At 33.5% G+C, this 15,979-nt stretch overlaps 1 long non-coding RNA gene across 1 annotated transcript; it reads right to left on the bottom strand.

Moving 5' to 3' along the window:
- Nucleotides 1-842: 842 nt before the first annotated feature.
- On the bottom strand, nucleotides 843-3,606 carry LOC104100418 (uncharacterized). Its single transcript, XR_687237.4, has 2 exons — nucleotides 2,983-3,606; nucleotides 843-2,158 (listed from the first exon to the last, which is right to left on the bottom strand). It is a non-coding gene; the product is annotated as an uncharacterized lncRNA (long non-coding RNA).
- Between the last annotated feature and the right edge of the window lie 12,373 nt (nucleotides 3,607-15,979).

Genomic DNA, 15,979 nt, shown 5'->3' with positions numbered 1-15,979 from the left:
AATGCACACATGAATGTCTTATTAATTAAATGTTGACCAAATCGTGTATGAACACATAGTCTACATTTGAAACGTGCCTAAACGCCTATCGCTTAAATTATTCGAAGTGGTTACGTTATTAAATTATTTTAATTAAAGAAGGAAAACTATTTTATTGGAAATTAATTATGTGGGTAGCCATGATATTATAATTTGGGCCATCCAATATCAATTTAAAGAAGGGAAACTTACACAAATGTCCCAAATAAGTTTCAACTTACCTGAAACAAAAAGCCTCATCAGCCACATCCCAAACCCGACGCCAGATATATCAAATGCTTTTTTTTCTTCTAAGAATCTCATTTTTAGAAATGAAAAATATATCTTTAATCCCCAAACAACGTGAAATACAAATCTATTTTAATTTTCTAACCAAATCAAAAAAGCTTTCAATTATAAAAAATAGAGTAGTGTACAATAAAACCCAAAAAAAATATATCCTTGTTATTGTTGACTCTTAATTGGCTAGATGAAAGCAGTCGGTCATCATCAAAGTAATATATCCTTATTGTTATGGTTTTCGTTTCATGGGTTTATTTAATTATTTAATACACAATAATATGTTCTTCACTCTTTAAATCAAATACCCCTTTACATACAAAGAAAGTAAATGTTCATTCAAATAAATACTATATAATAGATATAAATTGTCAATAACTATCATCATTGTAATTTTTAACACAATATTAAATTCTAGAAAATCTTTCATATATACATTTTACTACATCACTACGTAGTAAAATGCATGATACACTTTATATATTCAAAATTTATACATTATAGAACAGACTATACACTTTGGATACACAAAAGCGCTCGGGATACATTAATGATATATTATAGATACATTGCAAGATGCACGATACACTCTATATACAAATTTTATGCAATGTATATACAAAATAGACTGTCACTATACAAAAATATACTAAATAGACTGCCACTGTACAATTTATATACACTAAACTGTCATTATACAAAATATATACAAAATAGACTGTCACTATACTAAATATATACTAAATATATACTAAATAGACTGTCATTATACAAAATAGATTGTCACTATACAAAAATATACAAAATAGACATTTCAGGCTATTAGATGTAATATGTTTGGGCCGAAGGGCCATTTCGTGTAAGTGGGAAAAAACATGAGCTATTAAAATTTTGAGGTACTATAGAGGGTAGTTTTCCCAAAAGAAATCACATTAGCTTAGTAGAAAAATACGACAAAGAAGAACATAAAGAATAAACATGAAAGTAAACAAAAGCTAAGAAAGAAAATCAAGGCCAGTAACGTTCAAAGCATGGAATTTCAACCATTTAACCAAACCTCATTAATTCATTCTTTCTTAACAAATTAACTCCTTTACTGCTCCCATGGTCATTAGCCTGAATTTGTGGATCCACAACGAGAAACTTATTTTTAACTATGATTTCAACCAAACAAATATTTCTTAACGAGCTTTAAATGTCTTCTAGCTTTAAACAAGAATCAAAATAGAGTATTTGATCTCACTTTGAAGCTTACCATGTGTGACTCAGATTCAACAGAGTAGCGAAAACTAATCAAACATTTTTACTCTATCTAGAACAAGACCAAAAGATTAAAACCGGCAAACAAATTAGAGCCACTAAGAACATGTTAGGCGGACTCATTTTTTTTTTTTGTCAAAATTAGTTATCAAGAATGTTACTCTAACATTGGTATTTCACTAATACATGAGTCTATTTACTTAAGGAGCTTTTATGAGACTTACGAGAACTCCAAACAGGCACTCCGTATTAACTAAAAAAGAAAGAAGGAAAAGCGGCATTCTGTTTACTTTAAGCTATTAGATGCCAAAATATTTTCAAGTCAATTTACATGGCTTTCTCAACCTTTAAATTAAAGATACTAACGTTGAAAGAAAACAAAGAACAGTAGAAGAACTTTAGCAAAGCTTTCAATATTTTTAAATAGAAATTTCAGCAACTACCAGAGAAGTGAAAACTTTTCAGCATTCATTCATATTAATTAAGCTCAAATTGTAGGTTGAGACTAATACCTAAGTAACAGAGCTTTAATGTCAACAAAGTGAGCTCGACAACAGCAGAAATGAGGCTCAGCTACAACCTTTGAACAGCAGCCAAAAAACTCAGAGTAGTCCCAACAATTGAACTTAAAGTTCCCAGAAAACTTAAGTGCTAAGAAACTAGAAGAAAACCAAGAAGCATTTTTGTCATCTTTCTGAAAAAGGTAATATCCTTTTTTTGTGTGTGTAAAGATGTGTAGAGTGTATCCTTTTTAGTGAGGAAAGACCTCCTCTTTATATAGGAGAGGAAGGACTCTTGGGACAGATTTTGTTTATCAAAAAATCTGTCCAAAATGATAACTTTTTGATTGAAAATTTGTCCAAAACCAAAAATCTACCCAAGAAACAGTGTTCTTTACCAACTGTGGATAGGTTTTTGGAGCATTATGCTCCAAATAGTGCCTGAACAGTAGAAAGCAACCAAATAGTACCCCCCCTCATCATTCCCTTACTACACTCTCAACTTTACCAATACACCAAATATTTTCTCAAAACAATCAAACCCAAACAACTATGGACTATCAAAGTAGAAACAAGATTTAAAATGTAATCGAACTAAATATTCAAACAAACTAGATTGAATGAATTCGATTTGTGCAAACTAAACTCGAGCGACTGAAATCACAAGCTAATATGCGAAACAGAAACTAAACGAGCATCGCGAAACTATCACACACAATTAATAACAACTAACAAATAACTAACTAAATAAATGATTCAACTTCTTGTGGGTTTTTCATGAAACTAGCATAAAACACTTATCATAGACTAACTACTAATAAAAATTACAGAAGATTAAACTAAAATGCACAACCAAACGGGAAAACAGAAATTAAGAAAAATAAGGGAAAAGATTGAAGCATACCGAACAATCCGTGGCATCGGGGGAGTGAGATAAGGCGGGACAACCGACTCAAGCACACTTCCTTTGAGCTAAAACACCAAGGCAACCAATTCCGGTGCATGACCGTCGACTCGTGCATTTTTAACTCAAAGAAAACGTGCCCTAGGTCGGAATTGAGGTCTTCGGGCAGCGGTCGTGGTAATTAGGCAGCGTTTGGATGGTGGTTTGGTCAGTGGTGGTTGAAGGTGGAAGTTCTTCGAAATCGAAGAAATAGAGGCGACTAGGGTTTTGATTTATTTGGATATTCACGGAGTTTGGTTGGGATTTTGAGGACCTGATTTGGAGATATGGAGAGAAGAGAAGGAGAGGAGGAGATGGGTATAATTATGGAGGTGACTTGGGCCACCGGACAGTGGCGGAGCGGCGGCGGCAGTGGTGGCAGAGCACGGCGGGGGGAGGTTTTTTTTGCGGTTTAGCTTGTGGATTCGGGTAGATGAGGAAAAGAGGAGAAAAATGATATACAATTTGGGTGGGTTTTAGGTGGTCTGCCGCCGATGACAAATTCCGGCGGGCGCCGCCGCCGTGAGGGAGTGGCGGCGGCAGATGAAGGAGAGAGAAGAGAGAGATGGGGGAAGGCTTTAGGGTTGACAAATGGGGAAAAATCTGAATTTTTAAGCTTTATATACCTAGGAGGGGTATTGAGTGAGGACCATTAGATCAAGAGAATAAAGGCTGAGATTTATTTGATCTACTTAAATGAAACGGCGTAGTTCTGCTTAAAACTACGTCGTTTGAACCCTCTCCTAACAGCCACTTAATTGGCATTGACATTGCACTAGTACACACCTAACCATTTTAATTTTAGCTCATTTTCCTTTAATCCTATCTTATTAAACTATAATCTAATTAACCTAAATACCAACCTAATAAAACTCATTAGCTAACAATTATGAGAAATCAATTTGATTAACTTATCAAATAATTAGTCAATTAAAATAGCACACACAAAAAGAAAAGTATTTTTTTGGTCTTTTTTTTATGAGCAAAATGCAATAAAAATAAGTAAGAACCGAGAAAGAAAAAGGAATGAATAAAGTAATAAAACACTTATAGATTTAGGAGATGTTAAAATAGTGTAAAAATTAGGTATTCACAAAAAGTACTCCCTCCGTTCTGGTGGTAGTTTATGTTAATATTTTTTTAGTCCGTTAAAAAAAGAATGATCTATTTCTAAATTTGAAAATAATTTAACTTAAACTTTCAATTTTATCCTCAGTGAGAAGTTTTTATAGCCACATAATTATATCCCCAAAAATGATATGGGTTGTTTAGGACCACAAGTTTAAATGTCTTCATTTCTTTCTTAAACTCAATATCCAATCAAATAAGTTCACATAAATTGGAACATTAGGAGAAGCGATAAGTGGATTCCCTGCAGAGAGCCGGATGAGGGGAGACCCTCACATCCGGTTCGGAGGGCGGGGATATTCCAACCCTACTATCATTATGTTGTTGCAATGTTACTTGGTTCAACTCTATTTGTGATCTTTTCTCGTATGTGGGACTCTCTAACTTCTTGGGTAGATAATCGATCGATGCCAGGTGACAAATCACCAACTCAGAAGTTCTCGAAAGCCTTGATCTATGGAACTGACATATACTTGTGCCCAATGCATATATCATCAGAAGTGGCACACAAAATATTCTCATAAACTGAGACCATACAAATTGAACATTCCAGAAGATTATAGAAACTAACGCCTGGGTACGGCAATTGAGGGCTATGCCACCCAAACCAACTGAAGAAAGTCACATTCGTCCTATCGCAAGCACCTACAATGTCATGATCACATTAGTTTACAAGTTACTACTAACGGAAAACTTTATGGTCATCCTAATGACCAAATACGTGCTCGTTACATAGAGAAGTGAAGTTTCTTCTAATGACACAATACTGTCTCATTCACTGTTTTTTTAGATAAATTTGAAGGATTGCATATAAATGTTTGTAACACGCAGCTAGGGTGGGCGTTCGGTCGATTCGGTTTGAAGAAATTCGGTTAGTTTTTGGTTTTCGATTTTGTAAAAGTAGTAACCTAAACCGAACTGAAATAAGTTCGGTTCAGTTCGGTTTTCTAATTTCGGTTCGATTTATTTCTAATCGGTTTTCGGTTTGAATATTATCATATTGGGCTCTCTCTATGTAATAATTGGACTGGCGAATTTGTTGGTTTTCTTTTAAAATTTCGGTAAATTAGACTGAAACTGACCGAAAATTTATTGGTTTGCTAATAATTCGATTTTTCGGTTAACCGAACCAAATAAATTAATAACCGAAAAACTAAAATTTTAAAATTTTAAACTGAAACCGACCGAAAAAATTGAATAACCGAAATCGAAATAAAAATATTTTCGGTTCGGTCGGTTTCTTCGGTTCGGATCGAAATATGCCCATCCCTACACGCAGCGAAAGACAATAATAATCCTAGGAAGATCTTTTGCTTTTAAAATTTATTTACATATTAAACATCGAACTTAAGACGCACCTGGTAAAATGAGTCTTGTTTGAAAAAAATTCGATAGTGCGAAGACCCTATGTGTATCCACACCGAGACCAACCCTTGCTATCAACGCTTTGATTAATGAAATCGGCGAACAAATTGAACGAAAAATATTGTGTTGAATTTTTTCTCAAAAAGCTCAACTCAAAGGTAGAAGAACAAGAAATATTTTTTCTTCTAATTGTATTTTCTCACTTGACTTTGTATTCCACTCTTACTTTCACAAAGTGGTTTTTCTTCTCAAGATTTCTTACGGCAAATTTTCTTCATCACCATTTACATAACATTACCTATAAACCTTTTCTTATTCGGTTGAAGTAAAGATTTACTTGGAGTAAAAATTTATTCCAAACTAAACTTTGTAAAATTTTCCATAAAATTTCGAATCCCATTCAAATGGGGCGGTCAGATCTTTCCAACTCAAAGTTGAATCTGTTGCTTGAAAACTTTTATATTAATCAAATATTAATCCCATTCCAAATGGGATAAAATTGCGACAAGTTCTTTTGTGAGCTTTACACGTGATTTAATCCAATTCAAAATTGGAATCACCAACAAGCCTTTTATTAATATTAACTAGATGAGAATTACCCGTGCAGGGTACGGGCCCAGCATTGTAGATTTAAACAGACTATCATTCTCGAATGATGCTTTGAAAAATTGATTGTCATTCTCGAATGATGCTTTGAAGAATTCATTTGGAATCCAACTGGAATGGTCAAAGAAGCCGTAGGAATTAACCAATATTTCATTACCCAATATGAAAGGACTAATCCCAATATCCATTACCCAAATATGGAATATTCAAGGTTCATTATTCTTAAATTCTACATAGTAATTATCACTCAAATTCTGCAGAGTAGTATCCATCACAAACACCACGACAGAATTTTCATCTTAGCTAACATCATTCGGTATTTAACAAAATAAATGAATCCTCATTTAATTATTAAGTTGCAAAGTCAAAATAGTTAGTGGACATTGGTGAATCAGATGTCTAATACCTAACCTATTGACTTTAATTACTATTATTTTTCTCAAAACCTTAGGAGCTTACCTTTCATGTAGCCTGTAGGCTGAGTCACTTAGTTTCGATTACATGAACACAAGTCTAATACCTAACCTACTGACTTTAATTACTATTATTTTCCTCAAAATTTTAGGAGCTTACCTTTCATGTAGCCCGTAGGCTGAGTCACTTAGTTTCGATTGCATGAACACAAGTCCTGAATTGTCGTATAAGCTTCTTTAAAAAAATTGATCAAAAATATTGATTTGGTCGATCATAAGTTTTAGGATATCATCTGAATGTGCTCGTGGATCAACCTCAACACCACTTCCAAGTTGGCATTGATGTATTCCTTATAATTTTTCGAAACTTTGTACATGGACTGATTATTAACCAAAGCTAAAAAATAATTTCATAAGCAAGCAGAAGTGTGGAACATAAACATTTGTATCTAGCATACATTATATTAATTAATTTTATGTGTCAAGGATATCGAAAGTAAATACTTTTAGAAGTATATATGATCTTATTCCGTAAGACATAAAACTGGCACAAAATACAGACATAAAACCCCATCAGAAGAACTAAACAATACTATGGATGTGCGCTAGTATTTATAGGGAGGGAAAAAAAGGAGGGAGGGAGGAAGAAAGATAAGTTGTACCTGCACATGTGGCTACATAACATAGAAAATAAATAAGACAAAAATGGTACACTAATCCACAAACAACAAAAATATAAGCTCTGAATATACAGAAAAATAATGATAAATCTAAAAGTAAAAGAAGAAAAGGCATTTACAAATATTCTAGATGTCATGCGTGTCAAGGAAAAAAGTAAATGTAAGTAACAATAAAATATGTCTAGAGGACTCAAAATACAACTTGAAAAGATTATAACTACAGTAATTGAGAAGAAGAACTATCAAAAGAGAGATGTTGTACTTATAAGGTAAGGTAGATAAGGTTTCAGAGGATAATAACTTCAGTAATTGAGATGATATAAGGAAAACTATCAAGAGAGAAGTGGTATTCATAAGATGAGCTAGATAAGTATTTTACTCACGGAAGGTGATCCCACTAAGTTCAAGTTATAACAGTACACATGCCAACTTTTAATTTACTTTTAATGATTTCAAATGGATGAGAAAGAAGTATTCATACATTATTCTAAACCCAATCACTGAAATAGCAAGTGGATGTTTTTAGCCAAAAAAAAAAAAGAAGAACATGGAGACCAATTAATGAGTTGACTCTAAGTCATATGGACTTCGTATTTAGGTCGTATTCAACTGTTGAGCTCAATAGGAAATTATCTTTTCTTCAAATGTTTGAAAATTTTGAGTTGATTGTGTTCTTCTTCGCCATATGTGGTTCCTGTAATCGAGAATAACAAATCATTAGACATGTTGCAACATGTTATTTTTTTGCATAACTAATTGTTCAATTATAACCGGTAGGACTTGAATATATTGTCATATACAAATGTCAATAAGTTAACCATGTCTTTTAAAAAGAAAAGAGAGTACAGGACATAAAACCATTTATTCTACTTTTAATATCTTACGTGAGCATTGGTTATGTCTGCGGATAAACTAAATTATAGTTGAAATATGACACACACATCCTGCAAGTTCAAATAGGTAGGCATCGTACCGCTGAATCCATGATTTTTGTTTGGTAAGAATGAATATTCTGAGGTGTGAACCGAAAATAAGTACTCATATTGAAATGTAGTATGGAGTTCTTAATTTAACAACAATCATGATAGGTAAGGTAACTGATCTATAATGACTTATTCTTGCTATTCATATGGCAGCCACTGAAGCAAGCAAATGGCGTAAAGATAAACAATCTCCACACAGTCTCCTCAAATTTTTTTCAGTTAAACTATAAAAATGATTCATCAAAAACTAACCACTGATTATTACCTTTATGATCCTAAAATCTCATACATTGCACTGACTATGCATTGACAACCCACTACGCACATTATGAGATTCCTAAAAATATTTGAATAGTTAAAATAATAAAATAAAGGAATCAAAAGTACAAAAGCTACCATTTCTAATCATGAGATCAACCTTGAACCTCATTCAAGAGTAGGTTGGAAGAAGAATCAAAAGAGAAACAATAAAAATACACAAAAATAAGTGAGCGAAAGAACAGGACTATAAGAGCATGGATGATGAATCAATGTGCAATGTAGTCCGATAATGCAAACAAAAATATAAAAGGGGGTTATACATCAAAATTTTAAATCAACAATTAGTAAATTTTCCCTATTTTAAACCTTAAAAAATTCAACGTTTCAAAGGGGTTATACCTCAAAATTAGCAGAGAATCAACCTTCGACCGACTAATTATCATAAATAGAAAAAAGGAAAAAATAATATATAAACCCTTCAAAATAACAATTGAAAGGGTATACCTCAATATTTTCATTCAGCCCTTCGAAAGCTCCAAAAATACTCCATCCTAGTAATGATTGCTGCTTCAAGAGTTTATTCAGCAAGAAGCAGTATACAAGTTTATCCCAAATTGTGAAACAAAGAGTTGTGTTCAAAGTCTGATTAAAAATAATAAAAAGTAAAAATCCTAAAAGAAGATTTGAAGTATAAGAAAAGGTTAGTGAGAGAGGTCTACTACTAATGAACAATTACGGCTTGAATCGTAGCAAATGGTGGATGATTAACAAAGAAATAGTGAAAGAGGATTCTAGAAGTAAGAATGTGAGGGAGGACACGTATTTCATCAAACCAATAAAAAGTTCAATTTAAGGCTAGCTATGTGAAATTACCATTTTATCCTTGGTCGACCATCAGGGCTTTTCTATATAATCTATACTATACTATACTATACTATATAATAATAAATATTTTATATATACCTCTTGTATAAAATAGTTTTTAATTATATATATCAAATATTATTACTTCTACTATATAGAAGAGTCTTGAAAGCAATTGAAGGTCGTCATGCCAGCTTGCCTTGGTGCATCAATATTGTTGTACTCATTTGTTCTGTACGTGTACCTTTTCTGTGCTTGACACTAATAACAACACTGTTTTTGCTCAATTCTATGGACACACGAGAAGACTTGGCAGAACAAGTGGGGCCCAATTGCATTTCTTTTAACTCATACTTCAAAAAGTACATCCACTTACCTGTGGGACCTCCTTAGTAATAGCCAATTTTTTAATTTCTTCTACCCCTTTTCTTCAATCTGTTCTTTCATCGAATAAAATACGACGCCAATTATTTTTTCTAAATTTTATAGATCATGTCTTTTATGATTTTATAAAAGGGATTTTACACAAATAGCCGACCATATTAATTGTTTACTTTTTCTAATAATATATATATATTATATATTAATTATACATAATTATACACATATAATACATAAATTATGCATATATTATATATTCACTGACTATTTTTAGTTTAAATGATAAGGTGGACGACTATTTGAGTTAATTCTTCTTTATAAAATAGCATACATTTGTTTTAGTATTATTTGAAAAAACATCGATCTTTACTTTAATAAATAATAGTTAAGACTTAGGATTAAAATATTAACACACAAAGGATATGGCCAAAGTCTTGTGTTAGTCCAAACATTTTGGACTTTTTACAGAGAAAAGTTTGCAAAAAAAAAAAGTTAGGACTCGCTTTCTTATAGCGAAACTTGATTCTGTTTCCTCCATTTTGATTTGTCCAATTTCTTTCTAATGTTTTTATGATATCCTAAAAAGATGCATGCTGTAAATAAGTGAATTTGAAGAGAAAATGAAAATTTTCTGATATCTTTTTTTATAGTTTTTCTTTTTGGTTTTTAAAGAAGTTTAATGTTTTAATGAAATTTGCTATCTTGAGAAATTGTATAAAGGGAGTCAGGTGAAAATCAATTTGACGTTAGAAAAAGGCAGGCATTGTTAATCATTACTCTATCACATTAACAATAGTCTTTGGCACAACAAAATAAACCTGCTTGAGAACCAAAATTCACTTAGTATTGCTACAACAACAACAACAACTCAGCATAATCCACTAGTGGGTTTGGGAAGAATAGTGTGTACGCGGACGGTTACTACAACATTTTGCAAACAAAAGTTAGCTCACTTTCTGTTTGTCCTTTACTTGATTGTTATATTTGCGTGCCATATGATACGACGATTGGCGTTTAATATTAAAAAACTGTATTGTACTCGATTGACTTAGCTTGCTGGTTTAATCCATAAAATTACTCATATATTGAGAAGTAAGGAGAGACATCTCTTTGTCACACCTTGATATTTTAGGAGTTTGTACTAACCAAATGATAAGTTTAGGTATTAAGTTAAAGGTTTAAATGTAAATATTTCTAAAACAATCTTTATATAACATTTGTATCATATGTTTAATAAAACACTTGTATTATATTTTTTGAATAGTTTGGTTCGCTGTCCTCTTCAAATGTAAGATTAAGATAATAATGTGATTGCAAATAATTTATCTTCTTCTATCTCACTAAAGTATGGTGGCAAAAAGTATCTGAACAATGACAAACAATAAATTTCTCAAGTAAAATATACTATTACATTTGATCCAAAATAGGCATTTTAACTTTTCAAAATTGGTACAAAATAAGTGTCATCTTAACAAATCAAGAAGATATTAATTATTTTTTTATTTCAAAGTTATGCTTATTGTCTAATAAACGATATAACAATCATTTGTCCATCCTTAATTGTATTTACTAAGAGAGATAAAGAATAATTCTGTCAAATAATCTTATTATAAATGTTATAATTGATTTTTTATACGAGTGCAAAAATTTAAGGAGAAGAATTAATCTAAATAGCCGCTTACCCATCTGCTTAAACAAAAAAAATTCGAGAATGAATAATATATGCATAATTCATATACAATACGTATAATCATGTATAATTAGTGTATAATATATATAAATCAAGTAAGAGAAGTAAATAGTGAATCGACCGTCTATTGTATAAAATCCTAACTTTTAAAGACATTTTGGATCAAAGGTAGTCAACACAGTTTATTGGGCTTGTGCTAGCACGGGCCAATGGCATCTATTATGTTGGATAACCATGAATACCTAACTCTTGCCAAGAAGTGAAGAGTCTTGAAAACTTCATGAATGACTCTATTAATAGACAGTGATCCCCCATTTTTGCATGTATTTCTCTTCTTCCATAATTCCTATGTGATGATAGTTGGAGCTGCTTGAAACAAAGGTTTCAATTTTGGACAACACTTTGCATTCCACCAAGCTCTTATAACCTGTTTAAGCTGTATTAATGTTGTTGTAATCCCTGCAGCCCCCAAGAATGTCTTCCAAACTTTGTTAGCAGTAGAGCTTGTTAGGAATATATGAGTAAATGTCTCCTCCTGTGGATTTTGGCAGCACCAACATCTTGATACATTGATATATCCATGCCTTCTCCATAGATCATCTGTAGGGAGTTTATGTCTCCATAATCTCCATAAGAAAAATGATATTTTGAAAGGCAATCATTTAATCCTCATGTTTTTGAATTCTGGATTAGGGTTGTCCCTGTGTCAAATGATCTGCCAGAAACTACTAACACTAAACTTGCCTGAAGGATTTGACATCCAGTGAGAAATGTCCCAGTATACCTCACTGCCTTCATAATGCACATATTTTTTAATGTGTTGTACAATGTCTTCAGGAATATTTTGTTCTATTAACTGTTCATTCCATTCTCCTCCTTGCAATAATTCTGACACTTCTTCGATTTCTTCATTTACTAGAAATTCTGGAGGCACCACATGGTATAGTGCACCCAATCGTGTCCAGTTTTCATGCCATATATTAGTTGTACCACTTTTTAATTCCCAAAGGATTTCATGTTCTACTTGTTCAGGGCATATAACATTTTCCTCCACACATGAGAACCATTTCTGAATTGCACAACAATGGATATTTCTTTTTTGCGGTACTTGTTCCACATGAAGTTAGACCACAATGTCTTAGTGGTCCTATATCTCCACCAGAGTTTAGAAAAGAGTGCCCTTGAAACATCATGTAATGAGCTGAAGCTTAGTCCTCCCTCCTCTTTAGGAAGACATAACTTTTGCCATGAAGACCAATGCCTAATCCTTCCTTCTTCTTTGTTACTCCAAAAGAATCTTGCAAAGATCTTATGTAAGTGGACCAGTATGTTGTTAGGGGGGTCAAGAACTGATAGTAGATGCAGTGGCATGCTTTGCAGAACACTACCAATCAGTGTTGCTTTTCCTCCAAAAGATAACATTTTTTCTTTCCAAGATTGCAGCTTAGCCTTCACTTTCTTCACTAGGTCCGCATAATAATCTTTCTTTCTTCTTGAGTAGAATATAGGACAACCTAAGTAAGTGAAGGGGAATTGACCTCTAGTAATTCCTGTAATATCTTCCACTGCCCGGGACAATACATGAGATACATTTGAATGCATGAAAAATGAGCTTTTAGCTTTGTTGATCAACTAGCCTGATACCTTTTTATACCCAGCAAGGACTGCCATGATCTTGTTCAAGGATGGAGGATAAGCAACGGCAAATATTATTGTATCATCAGCATATGCAAGATGATTCAAGGGATCAGTCCACTTAGGTAGACCAAATCCCTTAAAAGTTGTATCCTTAAATAATTTATTCAATGATCTAGATAGCACCTCAGCTGATAATATAAATTGTGCCGGAGATAAAGGATCTCCTTGCTTGACTCCCCTTGTTTACTTGAAAAAACCTGTGCTTTGCCCATTCGTCAATACTGAATACCAATTATTAGATATCAAGTTCCCCAGCATTGTGATAAAGTGTTCAGCAAATCCCATTTTCCTTAAGACATGCAACAAATACTTCCAAGATACCCTGTCATAGGACTTTGACATATCCAGCTTAATGACCACATTAGCTGGCTTACCTCGCAGCCTTATGTCGGTGACAATTTCCTGAGTAAGAAGTATGTTCTCAAAGATGTTCCTACCCTTTAGAAATCTAGACTGATTTAGAGAGATTAGAGATGGCAAGAACATTTCTAGTCTGTCATGAAGCACCCTTGACAATACCTTGTTGATGAAGTTGCTCAAACTTATAGGTCTTAAGTCTGAGAAAGTCTGAATACTTGTCTTCTTAGGCAGTAGTACCAAATTTGTATGACTGATGGATTTTGGTAGTGTAACACCTCCATAAAAGTGAAGAACCATGTTGTGTATGTCGTAGCAAATCACATCCCAACATTCTTGATAGAATAGCCCAGTAAATCTGTCAGGACCACTGATACTATTATCACTAAGTTCAAAAATTGCAGCCTTCACTTCTTCTAGTGTTGGATATCTTCACAGCTCCAAATTTTGCTCCAATGTAACCATTGTAGGTACATTCTCCAGCATTGAAAAATCGGTAGGATCTCCTTCTGCAGTGAACTGATTCTGGTAGAACTGAACTACAATATTAGCCATTTATTCCTGATCTTCTAACCAGTTCCCATCAGCATTCTGTATCATTTTTAACTTCAACTTCTGCTTTTACCATTGACATAATTGTTGAAGAAGTTAGTGTTTCTATATCATTCAGAAAATCATGTCATCCCTGCTTTCTGCTTCCAGTACTGCTCCTCTAAATTGAGATAATGTTTCAATTATGCTTGACTTTTTTGAAGGACAATTCTGTTCTCGATTATAGGCTCCCCCTCGAACAACATCTCCTTGACCTTTACAATATCTTCCAGGATATGTAGTTGTTTGAAGATATCACCAAATGTGGCCTTGGTCCATTTAGATACAACCACCTTGACCTTCTTTAATTTGTGTTTGAATAAAAGGAGTGGATCCCCAATGAAGTCAGCATCCCAATTCTTTCTCACCAAATCCTTAAAAGAATTATGCTTTATCCAGAAGTTCAAGAATCTGAAAGGCTTGACAAAGTTAGTAGTCCGTACACCATAAGTTATGAGCAATGGTGCATGATCTGATCCTATTCTGATCAAGTGCTCGACTTCTACTGATGGCAGCATATTTTGGAATGGAAAATTTACCAAAATTTTATCCAATCTCTTAAATATACATTGAGCGTTAGGTCTTCCATTCCACCATGTAAATGGACTCCCTTTATAGCCTCGATCAAATAGTCCACAAGAGCTGACACAAATGCAAAATCCTCATATTCAGGTGGATAAACTGGTAATCCCCCTATTTTCTCATCTTCATGTAACACTACATTGAAATCTCTTCCTACTAACCAAGGGAGTTCTATATCACTTGCCATGTAATACATATTGTCCCATAATTCCACACTTTCCAAAGATGAACACTTTGCATACACAAAAGTCATCATTATATATTTTCTAATGCCAGGGTGAAATAATTTAATAGTCACATGTTGATCAGTTTCCACAATCAGTTCCCATTCCACTATAGAATAAAAGAACAACCATATTTTCCCATTCAAATTTGAGAAAGAGGTCTCTATATTCAATCTTCTTCTATACCTTTGTATATGACCCGCCTTTTGAAAATGCTCCAGAAGTGCAATGACAATGAACTTGTCCTCCTTTTGCATATTGAGTACCCTAGGAAAGGCCTTCTGTGTATTCACAGACCTAATGTTCCAGATTAATGACTTAAAATCATTTAGTTTGTGAGGCTGCCCTTCTGGGCAAGATTCTTGGTGGTTGTAGGGGTTCTTTGTGCTGAGTATGCCTCTTTGTCTTCTTACCACCCTTTATAATAGTTCTAGGAGATAGGTCAAATTCCTTTGCAACTTGCTTGAAATTTCCAACAGTTGATTCATCATCTCCTTCTTCTTCTATTTGTTGGTGCTCCATTAAAATCATCTCAGCAGTTGCAAAATTGTGTGTCACTAAGTCATGTAATGTTTGCAAAGGTGTCTTCTGTGGTATGTTCATCTGCAATTGTATTGGCTTCCCATTTTCAGTAACACATGCTATAAGAGTAGGATTCAAAATATCTGTTGGTCGTGGTATAAGTTGTTGTTGTGATTGTTCTGAAGCCACCATAGCATTCTGTTCACAATCAGAAAAATGTCTGTTGAATCTTCTTGAATTGCAAAGCATAGATAGATTCCAAGCTAGGTGTTTCCGAAGCCAAAGATGTTGAGATCATTAGTTCATTGAGATGAGTGTCTGTGTACCCAGCTTTTAGATGATCTGGTTATACGAAAATATCTAATGATCGTACATTAACATCTCCATCTGGATCTTTATCTACAACATTGATCAAAGCACCTTCATAATTGAACAAAACCTTTCCACTTTATCTAGTAGATACTGTTGCATTGACATTCAACATCTGTAAGCGTGTTGCATATTTTCCTCCCTCGTTTAGATCTTGTAGTAGAGCTTCTTTATCAAGTACAACTGGAGAGATTGGCTGTCGCTTGAAAAAATTCTGATTACCATCAACTCTGGGATCCAGTAG

This window comes from Nicotiana tomentosiformis, chromosome 10, assembly GCF_000390325.3.
Source record: "Nicotiana tomentosiformis chromosome 10, ASM39032v3, whole genome shotgun sequence".
In the NCBI taxonomy this organism is placed as follows: Eukaryota; Viridiplantae; Streptophyta; class Magnoliopsida; order Solanales; family Solanaceae; genus Nicotiana; species Nicotiana tomentosiformis.
The sequence above is the reverse complement of the archived record's forward strand: the minus strand, read 5'-3'. Positions and strand labels throughout refer to the sequence as shown.